Here is a 23899-nt window from a genome sequence, read left to right on the forward strand (position 1 = left end):
AACCGGAGCAACGAATTTGGAAAAATGTTGCCGGTACCTACTACACCTGAACATATATATGTATGTCATGTTAAACCTCTGTGCTTTCACCAAATGCTTTTCCGTCTGCATATATACCTTCTTGGTCCATGTCTACTGGTTAAGCCCTTTTCACCATTCAAGACTTCTCCTAAATATCATCATGCCTGTGAAGCCCTTCCTGGCCTCACCACCCACTTCACTCTCATGGAGGCCTTAATGTCCTGATGACCTCTGCATCACACACTTGCTGTTGTTGCAAAGGTGTCATGACCCCTTGGCTACGTGTTTGCCTGGGAGCATCTTGGCGGCAGGGTCTGGGCCTTATTCATCTTTGTGCCAAGCACTGTGCCTACTACAGATGATCTGTGAATGTTTATTGAATGAGTCAAGTTGAGAGCTTCTGAATAACTAAAGAAAGGTCAAATTCTTTACAGTGTAACTTTAGAAGTAATCTGTACTGAGAGTTTCATTCTTTGAAAAACTAATATTCAATGTCCAGTATGTGGTATAACCCAAGTGTATTATAAGGATAACTCATAAACAATTTAGCTGATAAAAGAGAAGGTTTAGTTATGAATGGAGGAGAAAAATGAAAGAAACTAAGAGAAAAGCATTTAAACGAGGATATTTCTTTTTTCTTTTCTTTTCTTTTTTTTTTTTTTTTTGAGACAGAGTCTCGCTCTCTCACCCAGGCTGGAGTGCAGTGGTGAGATCTTGGCTCGCTACAACTTCCGTCTCCCGTGTTCAGGCGATTCTCCTGCCTCAGCCTCCCATGTAACAGGCGCCCACCAACACACCCGGCTAATTCTTGTATTTTCAGTGGAGACAGGGTTTTGCCATGTTGGCCAGGCTGGTCTTGAACTCCTGACCTCAGGTGATCTGCCCGCCTTGGCCTCCCAAAGTGCTGGGATTACAGGCATGAGCCATTGCATCCGGCCCTGAACCAGAATATTTCTAAGGACATTAAATAGGGAGAATCTACCCAGCAATATATCCTTTAATGTCTTAAATTCCTTCTATCAGAGTCACAGTTTCTAGGGAGACATTTGTATAGGGTACCTGCTAAAACGATAAAATTTGGAATTCGGATGTGATTTCAGATTCCCTATATGCCAATTATTTGAGAATCTACCCAGTAATATATGCATTAATGTCTTAAATTCCCTGTGTTGGAGTCACAATTTCTAGGGAGACATTCATTTAGTGTACCTGCTAAAAAGATGGAATTTAGAATTCAGATCTGATTCCAAATTCTCTATATGCCAATTACGTGACCTAATGTAATCTTAATTTGTCTCTGCCTCAGTTCCATCATCTGTAAAATGGATTGTTGTAAGGTTTAAAGAAGATAATGTATGTAAAGCACCCATAATACAGTGCTTGACATAGTAAGTGCCCCATAGGTGGTAAAATTTTGGAGGTGCTCCTTCCCCAGTGTTTCATTCATGATCTGCAAAGATGGCAAGTTGCACCAAGAATGCTTCCAGGAAGCTTATACAATTACTAATTGGTCTTCCTGTTGCAGTCATTTTAACTGAATCAAGGCAAGAGGGAATATTTATTCTTTTTATTTGTTAGTTCAGTGACAATATAATTACATGCTAAGAACCCTTTTTGCTTTGGGACAGAGACTGTTATATCCTAATGCTCATTCTTTTTTTTTTTTTTTTTTTTGAGATGGAGTCTTGCTCTTGTCACCCAGGCTGGAGTGCAGTGGCATGATCTCTGCTCACTGCGACCTCCACTTCCCGGGTTCAAGCAATTCTCCTGCCTCAGCCTCCTGAGTAGTTGGAATTATAGGCATGTGCCACCACGCCCAGCTAATTTTTGTATTTTTAGCAGAGACAGGGTTTCACCATATTGGCCAGGCTGGTCTCAAACTCCTGACCTCAGGTGATCCCCTCACTTGGCCTCCCAAAGTGCTGGGATTACAGGCGTGAGCCACCGCGCCCGGCCCTAATGCTCATTCTTTCCATCTTCCCTTTAGATTACAGCTTGTTCCCACATCCAAATAAGATTTGGCAGAGCACATGGCCATCTGGCTGGAGGCTACATTTCCCAGCCTCTCTTGCAATTGGATCTAGTTCTGTGATTATATTCTTTCCAATGGAGCTTGCTAGCTCCTCTCCTTGGCTGAAATGCTGATGTAATTTTGGTGGTGAACCAGCTTTGACTATGTGGAAGAGGAAAACACCCTGGGGTTCTAGGGAGATGGTCAAGCAACAAGATGGAAGGAACCTGGGTCTCTGAAAGAATTAATGGAGCAAAGTTCCCTATTAATCCTAGATAGTGATTACAGAGAGAGACACATTGCTATCAATTGGGTCAATGTGTTTTGAGGGTCTTTTGTCATAGCAGCTTAGCATCCACCTTTACTACTGCAAGCACCGTATCTATATATCTTTTTGTCCTTCGGGTGTGCTGTCCTCCGCCACCCCTGCCAGAACATTTTCCCTCTACCCTCTGCCTAATAGTCTTTTTCTCTCCCTTCAGGTCTCAGACTAATGTCTCTTCCTTGGGGAAGCTTACCCTGGCCTCTCATCATGAGTTAATTGTCTTAATTTTGCTACCTAGCACCATTTTCTGCTTCCAAAGGAATGGCCTATTACAGTCGTAATTTTACATGTAATTGTGTTTCTTTGATTAATGCTTGTCTCCCTCACTGTATCATAAGCCCTGTGAGAAGAGGGACCATGTTTTCCTTTATTTACTAAAGTATCCAGAAAAGCTAGCACAGTAGAGAGCACACAATAGATACTGACTAAATACCATCATTTTAAAAAACCATCAATGCACCCCTCTACCCCATAGTAATAAGTAATCCTCATCACTGTTCCTCATTACTCTCTAGAATGGGTTAAGTGATCAAGAATTGAAGGGCAACTTGGCTTATCATGCTGTGGGAGGAGATTCTCTTTTGTCCCCTGACTAATCCTTAATTCTAAAAGCCAGCCCATCAGTGTGAAGCCAAGACTGGGGCTGCCAATTATATCTATTAGCATGTGAGGTGGCTGATAAAAGTCAGAGGATGGAATCGAGATTGACTCTGGCCACCCGTAGGAGTTCTGAATCACTGGATAGAATTTGGTAATTTACCCCCGTGATGTGATTCTGCATCCAAGTCCACCATTTGCTAAATATCTGGCCATTGCAGCCTTGAATCACATTTACTTTCTGGGTTTAATGTCATTGAAACAAACCTCTATGGGTTTGAACTAAATTATATGGCTGCCAATCTCTAAATAAAAATATTTTCCTAGAGGTAAAATGTTGGCAGTTGTCTCTGCTAAATCAGATGGTGTGTTATCCCAGAAGAAAATTGTTTCAAGTCAAGGCCAACAAGGGAGTGACAGTGACTGCTGCAGAAAGTTGCATCTTCCTCCTGGGGCATTATGAAACAAGAAGCTGCAAATTTGGGAGCTATAATATAATTTAGCTCAGCACTTGCCTACATATATTTTTAGAAGCATGGGGCCTCTATCTTCCCCATCCTGTTTTTGAATAACCTCACCACGTCTCTGGAGAACATGTTTAAACCAATTACCTTCCAAGTGGTCTGCCTCTGCAGAGATGGGTTATATTTATGAAAACAATTTTCATAGACTAAAAGCCTTTCTCTAGGATGTGCCAGAAAACAATGCCACAATATTGCTAGGAGAAGCTTCTAGAAACCAAAAGCACCTGAGTCATATTAAAAACTTTGAGCCTAAGAATCAGGTTGATGCTTAAAGCCCAACCTGGCCCCTGCTTAAAGCCCATTTTCTGTATTATTCCTCAAGGGCTTCCCCAAGGGGACTCCTTTTATAACCTGAAACTCCTCAATGTTGCCTTCTTCATCATGCTTCTCAAATTGCTTTGGAAGTATGTGAAGTTTGTGAAAACCCAAATTTCATTTGCATTTAGGCCTTTGCATTGATACCTTTCTCACTGACATTTCCTAATTCCATGAGAAATTCCATGAGAATTATAGTCTGTGTGTGACTCAGGGTCAGTTCCTTGAAGGTTTTTTATAGAATCAATACTCCAGAGAAGAACCTCAACAGAGTGGTGAGTAAATGGTGACAGAGAGAGCTGGCTGTTTCCTTCAGTAACTAATGTGTAGGTATTACCTAGGTAACTTCTGTTTGTTCTTCCAGGCTTCCAACACCTATGTAAACAATCCCCTGTCTTAAATATCCTCTGTTAAAAATACCTAATGTGGTTTCTGACTGACCATATATTGCATTTACCTGTAAAGCCATCTAAAATCCATTGCAAACACAAGGCAGGTTAAAACCAAATGAATAAGTAAATAACAAGTGACGGGACTTTTTGGGGGGTTCAAATCTCCCCTCACACTATGCAGAACCAGAAAGAACTAAAACTATGGTAACCATTGCACAGCATAAAGATGAATAGTAAAATTTATGCTAATATTCTCCAGTTTTAATTTGTATTTACTTACAAGAACATTAAATAGCAAATAAAAGACACCATGACAATTTGAGAGAGAGAAAACATGGAATAAAGAAGCTTTATATTTAGCACAATTTTTTTTTTTTTTTGAGACGGGGTCTTACTCTGTCACCCAAGTTGGAGTGCAGTGGTGCAATATTGGCTCACCGCAACCTCTGCCTCCCAGGCTGAAGCAATCTTCCTGCCTCACTCTCCCGAGTAGCTGGGACCACAGGTACACACCACCATGCCCTGCTGATTTTTGTATTTTTGGTAGAGATGGGGTTTCACCATTTTAGCCAGGCTGGTCTCAAACACCTGAGCTCAAGCTATCTGCCCACCTCAGCTTCCCAAAGTGCTGGGATTATAGGCGTGAGCTGCCATGCCTGGCCTATTTAGTACTTTTAATGAAACTTTCCTTTTGCTTGGAGAAATGGAGCTCCACATTTCCCCCCCACAAATTATGCAGGCTCTGCCTGCAGGGAGTAGGGGACAGAAAACCAAAAGCTCTTATAAGAAGCACATTTATTTGAGCTAGCAATACTCCCAATCCACTTTCTCAGCCCAACAACAACAATAGCAACACACACACACCTGGAATCAAAGTAGTCTTCTGATTTGGGGGTAATGTCTGGAAAAGTCTCTGGGGTCCCCAGTATCTGACATTTCATGGAGGTTCTTGGTGCTACTGGGGTGATTTCTGTGGTACACATTGACAGAGCTTCAGAGGCTAACCCAGGAGGTATCAGGGGTGGGTCCCCTAATTTACCATGTAAATTAATTTAATGAGCAATTCTTTACCAAAAAGAAAAACCACTATTGTTCCCCTCATAATACGCATGTACTGAGCATCCACTAGATGCAAAGCTCTACGCTATTACAAATCTGATTTCCTGTAAAACTCACAACAATCCCGAGAAGCCGCTTTTGTTAACTACAGTTGAGGAAACTGAGGCTCAGTGGATGTATGTGACTTGGCCAGGGTCAAACAACTCTTTATTCAACAGACATATTCTTGATTTCCGAAGCGTTTGTTCAGAGCTCCCCTTCTCCATGAGTCTGCCCTGATCACTCTATTTAATATTGCAAACTGCTGTCTGACTGCAGCACTCCCAAGCGCCTATGGCTTGCCCTACTCTTTTATCTTTTTTTATAACATTTATCACCTGCTAACACACTATATAATTTACATCATTATGTTTGTTGTTTATTTTTTGTCTCCACTGCCAAAATAGAAGCCCCTTGAGAGGAGGTGCTTTCTTTGTTTTGTTCACTGGTTGTCTTAGTCTATGCAGGCTGCTATAACAGAATACCATAGGCTGGGTTGCTTAAGCAGCAGACATTTATTGCTCATGGTTCTGGAGGCTGGGAAGTCCAAGATGAAGGCACTGGCAAGATTCAGTGTCTAGTAAGGGTCTGTCTCCTGGTCCATAGATAACCATCTTTTCGTGTCTTCACATGGTAGAAAGAGTGAGGGTCTCTTGGGAGCTTCTTTTATAAGGGCAATAATCCCATTCGAGGGCTCCACCCTCATGACTTATCACCTCCCAAAAGCCTCATCTCCAAATACTATCATGTTGGGGATTAGGTTTCAACATATGAATCTTGGGCACAAACATTCCATCTATAGCACTGGTATATCCCACAAGCCTGAACCAGTGCCTGGTGCATAGCAGGTATTCAGTATTTATTGAATGGCTGAGTATTGATTCCAATTCCTGAGATACAGAAAGATGTCTCTCAACATCTTTTTACACATCCATCATCTTTCTGAGATCCTACGATAGCCATTACTGTCCCCAGTTTACAGATGAGAAAACAAAGGCGCAGCAGCTTGTGTTAAAGTCACAGAATTACAAAGAACCAAAGATGAGGTTAAAATACAGCCCTGTCACTGTCAGTACCTGACATCTATACTTCCTCCTTTGTGCCCTAGGTTTGGTTTTCACTTGAAAGTCAAATACTTTGTCCGACAGTGGACCCGGAGGTGTTCCCCCCAGCTTCTAGCAGGTCTGCAGGCCTCATGTCTCCTCTCACAGCGCATGCAGGGATGGTCTCCCAGCTGAGAGAATGCACCGCAGCAACCACAGCCTGACCTCCAGACCAAGGGTGAAGGACTCTACCGACCAGCGATGAAGGAGCACCCGCGTCTTCAAGCCCTTCCGTGCACCACCGCTTCCTGGTGTCCAAGGCAGCAAATCAGCATGAACATTTTCCAAGACCTTCTGACCTCATGGTGGAGCCAAAAAAGGAAAAGAAGACTCAATCCCTGCCTTCAGGATCTCACATATAAAAATAACTAATAGCAAAAGGCAGCTTGAGCTGCCTGGGCTCTGGGGACCATTTATCCAATTGTTTCATCATCAGTCAACATCCATTTCTCCAGTGGCTAGTAGAGGGGTTGGCACATACTTTTTCCGTAAGGAAACAGATTATAAATATTTTCTGTTTTAGGAGACAGACGGCCTCTGTTGCATCTACTCAGTTCTGCTATTGTAGGGCTAAAGAAGCCATAGACAATATATAAATGAATGGGCATTGCTATTTTCCAGTAAAACTTTATTTGTGGACACTGACCTTTGAATTTCATATCATTTTCACATGTCACAAAATATCATTCTTTTGGGGGATTTCCCTCCCAACCATTAAAAAATGTAAAAACCATTCTTAGTTCACAGGCTAGACAAAAACAGGTGGTTGGGGGATGAAATATGGCCCAGGGGCTGTAGTTTGTGGCCTTCTGTCCCAGTTGGGGGTGAGGCTCTGGGCTGGGCACAGGGGATGCAGCAGTGACTGAGACCAGGTCCCTGTCGCCATTAGCCTACAGTCCAGTGGGGAGCAGACAAGCAAACAAGCCATGACCAGTCCAAGGGATGAGAAGGTGTGAGAGGAGACACAGGCAGACCACCCGTGGAGGGGCCCTGGGAGATTGGAGGATGCTGGGGAGGGCTTCTCAGAGGGAGACAGAACTCAAACCAGCAAAGCCAGACAGACCCCACAAATGGCCTCCCTGAATGGGGGTTTGAAAGTAAGCTTGCCCTGCAGGGTGGGAAGTTTCAGCCTGAAAACTCTCTGAGCTTTGGAAAAAGCTCACCTCCCTTGGCTGTCTGCTAGAACCAAGTCTTGTGATGAAAAGGAACATGGCAGTCACCAGAATGGCTTCAGGGAAGCCTCCTGCTCTGTTCTGTTCCATGTTCTCCACATGTGTGGGAGGCATTGAGGAAACCTTTCTGAATAAAATCAAATGGGCAGACTGGCCCTCTAGACAGGCACAGAGGCACAGTGCCACAGGCAGAGTGGGTCGAATGCAGTAGGTCCTTATGATGTGCTTGGCAGGAGAGGAGTCTCTGGCTGTTATGGGTTCCACCATGTCCCCCAAAAGTTCGTATGTTGAAATCCTAACCCCCAGTGCCTCAGAATGTGAGCTCATTTGGAAATAGGGTTGTTATACACATAATTAGTTAAGATGAGGCCAGACTGGGGTAGGGTGGGCCCTTAATCCAGTATGACAGGTGTCCTGAGAAAAAAGAGGAAATGTGGACACAGACACCGAGACACAGGGAGGACACGGTGTGAAGATTGGAGTTCTGCTGCCACAAGCCCAGGAACAGCAGAGATTTCCAGCGAATGATCAGAGGGTGGAGGAGAGGCCTGGAACAGAGTCTCCCTCAGAGCCTCCAGGACAAACCAATCCTGTTGACACTTTGATCTAGCTTCCAGAACTGTAAGACAATAAATTTCTATTGTTTACACCACCCAGTCAGTCAGTGGTACTTCCCCAGTGGAACTGTGCATTTGGAGAAGGCACCTCAGACAGAAGCTGGAGCGGTCTAGGCTTAAATAAAAATGCAGGGTTTTAAATACATATATATACATATATATACATACACACACTATATATATATTAAAAAATATATATAGTAAATATATATTAAAATATATATAGTGTATATATATTAAAATATATATAGTGTATATATATTAAAATATATAGTATATATATTAAAATATATAGTATATATATTAAAATATATATAGTATATATTAAAATATATATAGTATATATATTAAAATATATATATTGCGTATATATGTTAAAATATATACATTGCGTATATATATTAAAATATATATATCGTATATATGTGTGTGTGTGTATGTGTGTATATATATATATACACACACACACACACACACACACACACACAAGTCTAGCTGCCCTATATAGAAGGAGGGAGGGAGGGAAGAAGAAGAAAGAGAAGATGTTGGAGAGGGAAGAGAGAAGAAGGGAAGAGAAGATGAAGAGGAGAAGGAGGAAGAGGAGGAGGAGAAAGGGGAAAAGGAGGAAAGAGAAAGAGAGAAGAACAAGGAGGAGGTAAGAAGGACGATAGCGAGGAGGAAGAGAAAAAGAAGGAGAAGAAGAGGAGGAGGAAAGAGAGAGAGGGAGAGGAGGAAAGAGAGAGAGGGAGAGGAGGAGGAGGAGGAGGAGATGCCCAACAGAGCCCCAGCAGTTCCAGGTTCCAGCCCAGGTGCCAGAGAGCCAGTGAAGAAGCCCTCGAATGACCTCAGCCCCATCACCACCTGACTGTCACTGCATGAGACACCATGAGTGATCATTTCCAGTTGGGCCCAGTCAGCCCTAGATCTGCGAGCCCAAGGTGATGGAAAACAGGCCTATTGGCACCCCCTTACTGAACACCTTGCAGGTGCACAGGGGGAGGAGAGCATGCCACTGGGCCAGGACTCAGTCTTCCCAGGCTTCTCATGGGAAATCCTAGCCCCAACCAGAAGCATTCTCTCCTCCTCTCTGGGCTCCCTAGGTACAAATGTATATATATTTTCTATCCAAAAATCTACTTTCTTGTAATTTTATTTTTTCTACAAAGTATTTATTGTAGACATATAAGAAGATATCAAAAGCATGAAAAAGGAAACAAAAGTCACTCATATTCTCACCACTCAGATATTTTAAAAAGTGTATTTATTTTTGGCCAGGTACGGTGGCTCATGCCTGTAATCCCAGCACTTTGGAAGGCTGAGGCAGGTAGATCATTTGAGGTCAGGAGTTCCAGACCAGCCTGGTCAACATGGAGAGACCTTGTCTGTACTAAAAACACAAAAATTAGCCAGGCATGGTGGGGGCCACCTGTAATCCCAGCTACTCGGGAGGCTGAGGCAGCAGAATCGCTTGAACCGGGGAGGCGGGGGTTAGAGTGAGGGGAGATCCTGCCACTGCACTCCAGCCTGGGCAACAGAATGAGACTCTGTCTCAAAAAAAAAAAAGTATTTATTTTTAACACACACAGTTTTTACATGAATGAGATTCCACTGTGCCTATTTTTAACCCGATTTTTTTCATTTGACAATATATTGTGAAGGTCTGTCAAAATATACTCTTCTAGCTTTTTGTTTTGAATGAAGAACATTTCTTTCTATGAATATGCAGTAGTCTTCCTTTGTCCAATGTCTCAGCAGCTGCTTAATTAATAGAAAAAGCTGATAAGATTTTGGAATCCTGGACAATTTCACATACGTACCTTAGGCATTTTAGTTCCAATGAAAGCATAAAAAAATGCATATTCACTCACCAGTCTTTTGCACAGAGCACAGGACTTCCTAGCTGGAGTGCTAGCTCTTTGTCTCACCTAAACCACACCCATGATGGCACCATCTACATCTCCAGTTTCTGTGTCTTTAATGTGGAGTGAGTACTTAAAGATACAGCCAAGCAATTCTGGTGTAAAATCCTCATAATTTTCCCCACTCATTTATAGTTGTTTCACCCACATCTCATTCTGCAGCAATTCTTTGGCAACTTTCCATTTATGAAGTCTTTCCTAGGCATTTAACACAGTTTTCATAGAAACACATATTCTCTCTGCATGCACACTTCATCAGTTTGCATAATATTTAGTTATATTATGAGATAAGATTAACGCATACAGCTGCCATAAACTACTTTGGAGGCAAAGCCAGCAGACTCACTAAACTCACACTTCAGCAGGCGGGAGCTGGAGTATTGGGTACCCTCATCTGCACAGGCCCACCGGCAGGATCATGGCCTCAATCACCAGGTTTTACAGAACAAGAGGAGTCCGGTTCAGTTAGGTAGGTTGAGAGAGCTTTCACTTTCCCAGGATTCATTCAGCCCTGTGATTGGAGAGTTTGGTAGTTTCCTATTATATTTTTCTGTTGTGAACAATGCTCCGCCGAATGTTCTTGTTACTAAGTTCTTAATGTTGTAATATTTGGAACAAAATTGAGTATTTCTTGGAATGAATAAATGTGTAGCGGTCGAGGTACAGAGACCAGTGGTCTGCATGCTTTTAAAGGTTGTGATAAGAATTGCCAAATGGTCCTGCACACAGCACCTATCAGCACTAGGCATGAGTGTTTTCCCATCCCCTTCTCAACTCTGGATAGCAAGGAAGAGTTGCATCATATGTAACTTCAGGAAATTCAACTCTATGTGTTCAGCAACTCCTCCACAAAAAGACAAAAAAGCACAAACATTTATAGTACAAGCAGTTGAAGTACTGACTTCGACTGCTGCTCCAACCTTGTTGGAAAGACAGCCTGTGGTGACTTACTAAGAGATGCGGCAGGGACGGTCTGTGCAGTTTGTCACTAAGGTGTCCGTGTCCTATCCACAGAGGTCCTTTGGGTCTGGGTGCTTTCCCCACGACTGCGGGGTCACAGTAACATGCCTGCTTAATTTCACAAGCCAGCCCTCTCCTCTCTGAGGTCTTGCTGGATCTACCAGAAAGCAGACTGCTGGGTCCCCTGTGTCAGAATCTCCCAGTGCCTATAACCTCATCACCTCACCTCCATTTTCCCACCCCACAGTCTGGGGAATTCTTGCTTAATCTTTAGGGAAAGCCCCCCTTTTCCCAAAATGTGGTCTCCTATCTAGGGCTTCAGGCTCTTAGGAACCAAAGCCAGGAGGAGGCTCCTGGGGTGTTGTCGGAGCCCTCCTGGGATAGACTGGCTGACTGAATGAGAAGGGCAATGAAGGAAAATGTCGGCAGAAAGAAAGTTATGATTACAACAAAATGGGCCAGGTGTGGTGTCTAACACCTGTAATCCCAGCCCTTTGGGAGGCCAAGGGGGATGGATCACTGGAGGTCAGGGGTTCCAGACCAGCCTGGCCAACATGGTGAAACCCTACTAAAAATACAAAAAAATTAGCTGGACCTGTAGTTCCAGCTACTGGGGAGGCTGAGGCAGGAGAATTGCTTGAACCTGGGAAGTGGAGTTTGCAGTGAGCCAAGAGCATACCACTGCACTCTAGTCTGCAACAAAGCGAGACTTCATCTCAAAAAAATAAATAAAAATAAATAAATAAAACAAAACAATCTTGGCCCACAACTCTTAGCTCCCAGCAAGCTCCAAATGTGGTCCACTCCTGTAAGACATTTAGCCTCTTCATGGGAGGTAGCAGTGTTACTGTATTATCACTTGGAACTCATTATTTTCAGTGGTCTAAAATAAATTTAGAATAATAAGTAAAGCAATCTTTCACTCAGACAATAATTACTCACCAGATTATATTATCCACAGGCTTTATTGCTTTGAACTTATGATAAAACAAACACGACTTGAATTCTTATGGGTTTTCACGTCATATAGGGATGCTGAACAGAGCTCCACTTGATTCAGTAAAATTATCGTGCCTACCTACTGCATGCAGGAATCTGGGCTAGATCTGGTGGGGGCTACAGAGATGAAAGGATGCTGTCTTTACCCTAAAGAGTATGTGAATTTATCTTACTAATTAGATTAATGAAGAGAAGTCAGTTGAAACTATTAAATGTTAAAAGATTAAATTTTTGGAGAAAATATGCAATTAAAGTACTTTTTAAAGAAAATAAACAGAGTATGACCATCTGGTTTTCTGCTTGTCCCAACCATGGAGTCAGCAAGCCAATGGTCTAGGACAGCTTCCAAAAGAGAAATTTTGATTATTTTGCTATTGCATCTTCCATCTTCAGCAGCCAGGTAAGACAGGTGGCATTTCACAAAAGGGACACAGACAAATATTGCATCCACCCCTGCAGGTATTCTAAGTTCCAATTTGGAGCAGGTCAGACCATCTGGGGTACATACTTCTATGTCATTAGTTGTGCCTTTGCACAAATGTCTTCATGGAATTGAAAGAATATTGGGAATGCATTTGGAGCCAGGCTCCTCATTCCAGCTGCTTTGACTACTGGCTGTATAATCTTGGGTTAAAAAAAACCCAGTACCTCCTTGAAAAACATTCTTGAGGGTGGGTGTGGTGGCTCATGCCAGGAATCCCAGCACTTTGGGAGGCTGAGGTAGGCGAATGGCTTGAGCCCAGAAATTTAAGACCAGCCTGGGTAATGTGGCAAAAACCCATCTCTGCAAAAAGCACAAAAACTAGCCAGGCATGGTAGCACATGCCTGCAGTCACAGCTACTTGGGAGGCTGAGGCAGGAGGATTGCTTGAGCCCAGGAGGTCGGGGCTGCAGTGAGCTGTGATCATGCTGCTGCACTCCAGCCTGGGTGACCAGTGAGATCTTGACTCAAAACAAAACAAAACAAAACAAAACAAAACAACGACAACAACTACATCCCTGAGTTCTGCCTCTGCTGGAAATGAATCATTCCCTCCTCTGTGTTGAAGTTTGCGTTACTGCGATGCTTATATCTTGCCTTGCACATTTATTTGTTCACTGGTTTGTCTTCTCCTCTTAAGCACTTTGGCAGCAGGGAGCATGACTGAGTGGTACTTTATCCCCAGGACATAGCACAGAGCCTGGCATGTGGTGGATGTGTTAGGAGGCATACATACAGCTGATGCTCTGCAGAAGCTGCCACATGTGTTGGGCAAAACTGCCAGCGACCCACCCAACTGTGGTATGACCTCTCATAGTACCATCTATTATTAAAGAGCTCAGACTAATGGGGAGCCAGTGAAACGGAACCAGATTCTATCCTCAACCCCATTATCCAGAGAGCTGCTTTGTATTTATCTTTCTTTAACTCACCAGTAATGTGATTCTCAATGTTGGTCCTGCCCAGTCCCTCCAAAGAGGAAATGTCCCTGGTAGAGAGTCTACCTGGGCACCAGAGGGTTGCGGTTAACAAGCACCTCACTTTTTTTGTCCTCTTCTATATCTTGTCAGTGGGAGAACGCTAAAAGTGTATAGGCAGAGAACCTTGGCAGTTGGGTTTGTATAAGGCTGAGTATGTCCTGTTTTTAAGGTTCATAGGCTCTAGGCTTATTCTTTAAAAAGTAGGGGTGGCCTTTCATATTCCCATCCACATCCATTCTGTGTAGCCAAAAATTACTCTTTAAGTGTTCTGGATCGAGACCTAACCTCCCTGCAGTGGATTGAATGGTAGCCTCCAAAAAGATATGTCCATATCCTAATCCCAGAACTTGTGAATGTGACCTTATTTGGAAAATGGGTGTTAAAACATGTACTTAAGTTAAAAATCTTGACATGAGATTATCCTGGATCATCTGGATGAACCCTACATTCAATTGTTGCCAAACTTGACACACAGGAAGCCAATCACTGAGACAATAAGTTTTGCCAGGGAAGAAAGGCTTTATTGTGAATGACGTCAGCTGGAAAATAGGACATAAGTCTCAGATCTATCCTTACAACTGACTAAAGTTAGGGGGGTTATATAAAACAGGAATTAGGGAGGCACAAGCAAAACAAGTTGATCACAGACAGGAGGTGGTCTAATGAGTGGTTGTGTGGCATCTCACTGTCTGGATGTGGTGACCCGGAAAGTTTCAGTTCCTTGATACTATCTGGGTGACCTGATGGTCAGTTTCCTCAGAAAGGAACTCAGATAAGACAAATGTTGTTTCTCAAGCTTTAAGACTAAGAGGGTTAATTTCAATGTTTATTCCTAACAACAACAACAACACAAGTTATATGGGGAAATTGGGCTGGTTTCACAATCACGAGTGTCCTTATAATAGAAAACAAAGAGAGAAGACACACAGAGGAGAAGGTGATGTGAAGATGCAGGAGCGATTGGAAGGATGTCACTACACCAGATGCTGGAAAGGCAAGGAATAGATGGTCCCATAGAGTCTTTGGAGGGAGTGTGGCCCTGCCAACACCCTGATTTTAGATTTCTGGCCTCAAAAACTGTGAGGGAATGTATTTTGGTTGTTTTAAGCCACAAAGTTTGTATTGATTGGTTATGATAACCCTAGGAAGCAAATGCACTTTGCAAGTTTCAGTTTTCTTAGCTGTAAGATGAGAATAATAATAGTTTCCACCAGATTTATTGTATGGATTTCATGATAAAGTACACATAAAACTGCCCAGAGCAGTGGCTTTCACAGTGGGCCCTCAATATATGGCAGCCACTGGACTCTTATGCTGTGTTCTTGGCATTTCTGGAAGGTGATTTGAAGACCTGTATTTGGCAACTTCACATGAACCTGGATTTCCCTCTCAGTGTCAACCTGACAGAGAAATACTTGATGAAGAAGAACAAAGAATTGAAAGATCACATGAAAGAGACAAAACCTTCTCAGGTCAGTAGGATGTGAGTTATCCTGATTGACTGTAGTGACATCATCAAAGAGAGTTGCAACCCAAAGGGTTTGGGGCAGCCACAGGAGCCTAGAAAGAGGAAAGCAAAGGGGCAAATGTTGGCCGTGCCCATTCAGACACTGTCCAGGGAAGAAGAATCTTAGCCAAAAGATTCTGTGATTTCCAATCTCTAGGCAAAACTATCACATCTGTGTGGTTAATGGGTCTTAGCTCAATGCCCTTACATAGTTTGTGTATCACTTAACTTTCCTTGTTTTCAAAGCAAACTTTGGATTTGCATGTAGATCTGCCTTGAGAGGAAAATGAACTAACTGTAGGGGTTTTGAGGCCTCTGATAGAGATTTCTCATGACAGGTCCTAAGTGTGGACCATCAGAAGATTTGGCTTCCCACGTGTCTTCCTAGAGGTAGCAAATGCACAGATGGTGCCAGTGAAGGCACCCGTGGTCTTCCTAACAGCTGTCTTGTTGCTGGTGCTTGTTTCAATCTCTGTGCATTTCCATTAAGCTGAGCCAGTCCAGGACTTAATCATGCCTGGCATCAAAGGCTCCCTGGCCGATGAAGCCTTTGTTGGTGCATGGGCGGCACCACTATGATATTTCTGGTTCATCCCTCCTACTGATCTCCACAGAAGCACTTTTTACACTCCCTGCAGAGCTTATCAAGAACATTCCATTATGTCTTTCACTGTTTCCAATACTCATGGTGACTACGTTTTCTAAAACAGAAATTGGACATGCGTGGGTGAGTATTTGTATAGAGAACAATGGGATAGAATATTTAATAATGAGAGTAATTTAAAAAATTCAGCACATGTGGCTATTATTTTTATATGTGGTCCCAGTGAGAGAAACATTATAGAATTTAATTCTGGGGAAAACATTACCTCTACTGAGGAATTGATATATTTGCTTCTTTAGTAAAAATATTTCTTTCCCTTTTGTCCTGGTTAACAAGAAGCCCAATGTTAAATCTGTTATTTAATCATAGAGACTGCATAAATTCTTGCACGTTCTTTACTCCTAATTTTCTATTTCTTCCCCTCTGATTCTACCACAATTTCAGCTGCTCAGGAGGATGGCTATCTATTCATGGCAAGGGCTGGTTGGGTCTACCCTGCATCCATTATCTTCTTTTCCTTTATTAACAAAAGCTCCCTTGGAGCAAGGTATGGTCACATGAATAAATTTTGGCCAATGAACTATAAGTGTCAGTTTAGTGTGGGATTTCTAGGGAGGTTGTTTAAAGTGTGCTGACCCATTCATTGCAGGAGTACCCATTTGTCTTTCCTCTTTTTCTCCCACCTATTGACTGGGTAGCACACTGGCATACCAGCAGTCATCTTGGACTAGGAGGTGTCCCAAAAGATGGAAGCCAGCATGAGGATGATGGAACCAAACAATGTTTCCCCAGGTCCTTAGTGTCTGGAGAGTCACCCTGTTAGTTCTGGACTGCCTAGCTTGAGGCTTTTCTTAGGTGAGGCAGAAATAAACTTTCACTTTATTGAAGTCACTATTGTTTGGGGCTTTCTCATAAAATTGCTATACTATCTTTTTGCAGCACTTCCCAGGACTCTTCAAAATGAATTTCACACTCACCACATATTTTAAGATAGACCATCTGTATTAGCCCGTTCTCACATTGCTATAAAGAAATACCTGAGACTGGGTAATTTATAAAGAAAAGAGGTTTAATTGGCTTACAGTTCCATAGGCTGTACAGGAAGCATGATGCTGGCGTCTGCTTGGCTTCTGGGGAGGCCTCAGGAAACTTACAATCATGGTGGAAGGCAGAGAGGAAGCAGTCACTTCTCACATGGCCAAAGCAGGAGCAAGATAGAGAAGGGGGAGGTGCTATATACTTTTATAAACAACCGGATCTCATGAGAGATCACTCACTGTAATGAGAACAGCACCAAGGTGGAAATCATGGAAATCACCCTCAGTCACCTCCCACCAGGCCCCACCTCCAACATTGGGGATTACAATTCAACATGAGAGTTGGGTGGGGACACAAATCCAAACCATATCACCATCCCCAAAATATCCTCCAAATTTAGTGAAAATCTGTTTCAACATTTCTGTGTGATTTTAATTTTATCTATGTAAATATTCCCCTTTTTGTAGGCTGGCTTAAATCCTTTTTTTGTAAGTGCATTGAGTACAAATAAATAAGTAACAGTAAGCAAAGTAGAAAAATATTGTCAAGAGGTGATCTCCATCCATTTTCTTTAATAAAAATATTAACCATTTTGAAATTAGCATAGCACTTGTGTGGAAAAGAAAGTGTCTAATGAATATTTATTATATCATGTATATAGACTCTTCCCATAAGACCTTATTTGTATCATTCACCTGCAGAGAAAAATCACTTTTTCATAGATTAAACCAAGATAAAGACCAGATCACTGTCCAAAGTGTCATAAATTCTGTATTAGTGAGTTAATGAGATATAATGAAGTCCAAATTAAGTCTTATAGTACTTTGGAAAGAATCCTTCTTTCCTCCCAACCCTAGGTCTTTCCTCCCCTCTTCAAAAGGAGCATTAATGAGAAGCAATAAATCCCAGCATGGATCATGATTAAATTTCATGAATTAAACAGAAATACTTTTGCAAAATGGTAAATTCAATCAGTAAAACAGATATTTTTCTTTCTCAGCCAAACTAAAGGCCAAATGTTTCCAGATCTTGGCAAAATGACTGCATTTTCATTCTTCTTAGAAGTATTATGTTTTTAAAAACCTTCAAGACTAAATTGCAAAATGATAACTCCTGCCTTTAAAAACAAGGCCTCATGCTGTCTTTCTGTTCCTCCTACTTCCTCCTTTCCCCAACACATACCCATACAGACTTGGTGAATATTTGGGCAACACTGAAGAATAATCATGGCTTTGAGTGTAGAATGGGAGAATGTAGCTTTCAAAATCTGGATTCTCTAAGTGAGAAGCACCGGCTTGGAAATAATTTCTAGTCACTATAGGTTTTCCAGTGTCTTGGCAATAAGAAACAGCAGCTTGCTGACAGCATTTTAAATGACCTACATTTGTGTGGAAAGCCACGTGGTTCATCCCAGCAGGACTAGAAAGGGGAAAGATGGCTTTGGCACTGATTGTTGATCAGGACAACAGACTTCAGATCCTTCCTGCTTGGCTTCTCTATCTCACCATCTGCATAACTGCTGATTCACTAGGCAGGTGTCTCTCCTGCTGCTGGAAGGGACATTTGTTTCCTATAATTTGCCACTTTTCCAAGTGGTTAAGGGAAATTGGACTCAATGCTGGATACCAAAGGCAAGCAAGTCTGGGAATGATGTGAGTGAGCTAATGCCAGCCTTTACCCCCATAAATGCCATTAATGGAGTCAAGGCTCAAATGGTGAATGGCTTTCCAGCTAACTTGGAGTGGATGCCTACAGGAAAAACAACATCTGTCATGAAATTTTTGGAAAGGCTCTGATTTAGATGTGGCATCTTGTTGTCCCTGTATTTATCAGATTATGCATTTTGAATTCTGGTTTGAAGAACAGTGTTATATACTCAAGGTTGAACTATATTGCTCAGAGAATGTGTCTTCAAAGTATGTCCAAGTAATTATAATTCAGCAGTGAGGAGTCTGGAAGGCATAATGCCCACATATTTCCAAAAAGAGCTCAGAAACAATAGTGCCTTACACTCAGCAGGGCCTAAGACACTACTTGTTACACTACTTGTTGCTCTCTCCTCTTCACCTCTGTTCTACTTCTGGTGCTGTGCCTCCTCCCGACCACCAGATACAGGGGCATGCGCGACTCAAGATGAGCCCATCAGAGTACCTCAAACCCCTGGACACAGTGACTGGACTTAGAGATGATCAAATTGGGATGGAGCCTTTGCCTATTGCATGAAGAAGCCATTCATTCTTTCATTCTTAAAATATTTACAAGGTCTCCACCTAGATATAGGTACTTTTCTATCTGGGGAAGTAGCAATGAACAAGACAGATGCAACTCCCTCTTTCTAGGGAGTTTACATGATGCAGGGGGTGGGAAGTAGGAAAGCAGGTAACAAACAAGTAAATAAACAAGATGATTTGTGAGAGTGTTAAGTGTAATGCAGATGTAAGCCCATGAGTGATAGCATACTAGGCTAACACTCAACAAGAAGTGGAAACAGAATGGGGAGGAGACCCTATTGGTACTGGAGAAGGCTCTAGCTGTTCCGCAAGGCCAACCCCACCCCTGCCCTTCCTGGGTTTTTATATCATGAGCCAATGAATCTCCCTTTGGGGCCAAGGCCAGATCAAAGCTTTGGTTCATACATTTCATATCCACTATTCAATACCCCCAAGACCCTGGCTTAAGAATGGCCATTAGGTTAGTCAGGAAATCTGTGCTGACTTGGCACTGTGCTAGGTGCTGTGATGGATTCAAGGATGAACCGGTTATGCTCCTTCCCCTCAAAGAACTTTTAGAAGCCACCAGGGGCTGGGGAGTGGGAACGAATGCACATGAACAATGCCAACCTGTGATTGTGTGGGCCAGATATGAACGACTCTTTGGAGAAGGCTCTGGATTTGAGAAAGAATTTGACCTAATTCTCATTAAATTCCCATTGTTGAATAAGAGAACTCTGAAACATAGAGAAATGTAAGTAAGATCTCTGATTAAAAAATATTCATTAAGAAAATATATTGTTTATTCATTAATTAATTGGTTGATTAAGGGTAACTATGAGGAAGACTGGCAGGGGAAAGAGACTAGGATAAAAATTTAACAGGTCTAGGAAACGGGAAAAAAGCCCATTCTTGTCTCTGTCTATGCTCTGTCCCTTGGTGATTTTATCCAGTCCTAAAGCTTTAATCGCATCCCGTATGCTGATGATTCCCAAACTTGGATCTTCAACCCAGAGCTGTCCTCTATGCTCTAGACTTCTACATCCAACTTTCTTGACCTTTCCACCTGAAGCTCAAGATTCATCTATTAAAAATTGAACTCTTGATTCTATACCCACCCCCAAACTACTTCTCCCTAGTAGCCTTCTTTCTCAGTAAATACTTCTGTTATCCACAAGGTTGTGGAGGCCAGAAGCCTGGGAGTCTTTCTCCATTCATCTCCCTCTATCATCTTCCATTTCCAAATCTCAAAACTGTTTCTTGAGTCCATCTCCATATGCATCACCCAAGTCCAAGCCATGATCATCTTTCAAGTGAACCATGGCACAAGTCCCTCAACTCATCAGAGGTGGAGTGAGCTTCCTTGGATCCACTTGAGTCTTCAAGTGAGACAGGGAAGAAGATCTTGGAAACTGGGAAATGGTTCATCATACATTCATCACTGACCCAAGGAAGTCACAGACTCTAATGCATTCCTAGACCAAATGGAATTATCACTTAGATTTCCCCCTGCTTTTTGTGATTTGTGATGTGACCGTTTCTTGTTAGCACACATATGGTTAGAGTTGAGAATACTTCGTGAAATGTTAATATTGGAAAACACTTTGAGGTCACCCAGACCAATTACTTCATGGTACCAGTGTGGAAACTAAGGTGAAAAGAGGTAAAATGGCTTGCCTGAAATCGCCCTGATTAATTAGTTGTATATATAAAATGCCTCATTACAAAATTGATTTGAGATACTTTATCTGCAATCCAAAAGACTAGATGCATAATGTCATAACTATTATTTCTACAAATAAGACTTTTTTTTGAGATAGAGTTTTGCTCTTGTTGCTCAGGCTGGAGTGCAATGTCACTATCTTGGCTCACTGGAACCTCTGCCTCCTGGGTTCAAGTGATTCCCCTGCCTTGGCCTCCCAAGTAGCTGGAATTACAGGCATGTGCCATCACACCTGGCTAATTTCGTATTTTTTAGTAGAGACTGGGTTTCACCATGTTGGTCAGGCTGGTCTCAAACTCCTGACCTCAGGTGATCCACCTGCCTTGGCATCCCAAAGTGCTGGGATTACAGGCATGAGCCACCACACCCAGCCTACAAATAGGCTTTTGATAAGAATCATGTTGCAGAGAATTCAAGGATATGCGTGGATGGGTACAGGGGAACATGTATTGTGGTATGGATTAAGTGTGGATCCATATGCTCTAATGTTCAGCCAACTCTTGAGGAGGGTTGATGTCTTTTTGTAAAAATGGAACCATTTTCCCCCTGCATACCTCACTTTAGATGAGTGCCCCTGGATATGGCTAAGATTTCTTTTAGAAAACATCTCTGGCCCAATACTACACTGGACAAATGTATGGTTAGAGCCTTGGTTTTCTACTATGGAAAAGAGCTGTGGCCATTTTAGTTTAAGAATGTTCAAATTAGCACTATCTGAGCCATAAAAACAAAGCACCCATTGAATGTCTAATGTTAAGCAGTTAAATCCTGCAAGATAAACTAACTGCAAAATTTGTGAATGTGTAAATAAATGAATTGGCTTTCTGTTTGATGTGTAGACCTATAAACCAGTTAAAGATTGGAGGGCATTTTCTCAAAATGAGAAGTTTTATTTTGGAGTGGTCATTTTATGTCATTATTTCCCACTTCTTTGTCCATGGGACAAATAATTAGCTAAGCGTGTTAGTGCTCTTCTGTCGTCTCAGCTGCTTGAGAAGCTGAGGTGAGCAGATCGTTTGAGCCCAGGAGTTTGAGGCTGCAGTGAGCTATGATTGTGCCACTGTACTCTAGCCTGGGTGAAAGAGCAAGAACAATGTCTGTCTGAAAGAAAGAAAGAAGGAAAGAAAGAAAGAAAGAAAGAAAGAAAGAAAGAAAGAAAGAAAGAGAAAGAAAGAGAAAGAAAGAAAGAAGTCTGTAGGAGAAAGACCTCTGTTTATTAATGTATTACCTTTCTTCTAGATGGGAGGACACCAAGCAGAGATTTTGTCTTGTTCAACTTTGTCACTCCAAGATTGCTGAATTGATAATAAAGGTCCTGCATTATCCAGTTAATTAGCTTTAGTATTGACTTTGACTAGAGCTTGCTTAGTGTCTAGAATGAGTTTGATATGCTCTCATCCCTCATCCCAAACTTCTATATGCTGATAACAAGATTTTATTGTCATAAACTGAGTGAGTGGGATAGACAATCAACCCCTTATAATAAAATATTAATATTTATTGAGAACTATGCTAAATGCTTTATGTGAACTATCTCATCTCCTTCTCCCAACAACTCTGTGACACAGGTATTATTATAGACTCATCATACAGATCTCAAAGTGTTTTCCAATACTAACATTTCACGAAGTATTCTCAACTCTAACCATATGTATGCTAACAAGAAACGGTCACATCACAAATCACAAAAAGCAGGGGGAAATCCAAGTGATAATTCCATTTGGTCTAGGAGTGCATTAGAGTCTGTGACTTCCTTGGGTCAGTGATGAATGTATGATGAACGATTTCCCTGTTTCCACGATCTCCTTCCCTGTCCCACTTGAAGATTCAAGTGATCCAAGGAAGCTCACTCCACCTCTGATGAGCTGAGGGACTCGTGCCATGGTCCACTTGAAAGATGATCATGGCTTGGACTTAGGTGATGTGTATGGGGATGGACTCAAGAAACAGTTTTGAGATTTGGAAATGGAAGATGATGGAGGCAGATGAATGGAGAAAGACTCCCAGGCTTCTGGCCTCCACAACCTTGTGAATAACAGAAGTATTTACCTAGAGAGAAGGCTACTAGGGAGAAGTAGTTTATGGGGGAGGGTATAGAATCAAGAGTTCAATTTTTAATAGATGAATCTTGAGCTTCAGGTGGAAAGGTCAAGAAGGTTGGATGTAGAAGTCTAGAGTGTGGAGGACCACCTCTGGGTTGAAGATCCAAGTTTGAGAACCATCAACATACAGGATGTAATTAAAGCTTTAAATGTTTATTTTTTATGTGTAGTGACAGAGTTTCTGTATGTTGCCCAGGCCTTAAGCAATCCTCCTGCCTCAGCTTCTCAAGTGCTAGGATTACAGGTGTGAGCCACTGTTCCCCACCAGAAAGGATTTTCTTAATTAAATTGGATATTGACCATAAGGTCAATAAATAAGCAAACACAATTTGCAATACTCTGATTGCCATTGGTCACTACAGGCTTGTCACTAGGGATTAGGCCCTGATGAGCAGGATGACAGTTCGTGGGAAGAAAGCACCAGGCCTCACAGTGGCATGAGTGATGCTTTCTTTGTACACTTGTTCATGCTGTGTCCTTTAGTTTACTTGCATTATGAATTGTGATGCCAGCAAAGTTTGCAAGGTCAAGGCCAAAGATGATTGAGGTTGAGAAGGCTCGGGGTGTGGGGCTTGTGAGGCAATGAGATGTTTGTCTTTCTTGATAAAGTAATTTGATCGTTTTAGCTTGCAATTAAATACTCTGATAGCTATAAAGCACCTTTATTATTGAAATTCCTGCAGGAAAACCAACTTTGTTATTGTGAGCCTCAAATGCCCTAACCTCAACCCCTTTTATCTCTCACTGAATCAATTGGTTTTAAATTCCATTCTGATAAGATAAATTTTCTTAGGAACCCAATTATCTCTTTATAGCATATCAGTGTATAAATACACAGTCCAGGAGCTGCTACAGCAGAGGAATGCATAAAATGGAATGGTAACCCAAAATAATTCTGCCTGGGGTAAGTGGGTGGATCGAGGGAGTGTTAGGGGAGGCTACGGAAAAGAGGTGACATTTAAATAGAAGAATTAGGAATAAGGACCTATTCCCCAAGCAAATGGAATGGGAAAGACTGCTCCTGGCAAAGGGAATGACTTGAATGTACAAACTCTGGAGAAGTGTAAGTGCATGTCATATACAGGAGATTATGACTGGTACAGCTAGTTAAACATTTGCAGGACAAATATAACGGAATGTGTAGCAGGTGCTGTGCCAGGCAATGGCTGTTGGCTGCTGGCTGCTAAGAACAAAGATGACT

The sequence above is a fragment of the Gorilla gorilla genome, chromosome 15 (genome assembly GCF_029281585.2).
Source record: "Gorilla gorilla gorilla isolate KB3781 chromosome 15, NHGRI_mGorGor1-v2.1_pri, whole genome shotgun sequence".
NCBI lineage: Eukaryota > Metazoa > Chordata > Mammalia > Primates > Hominidae > Gorilla > Gorilla gorilla.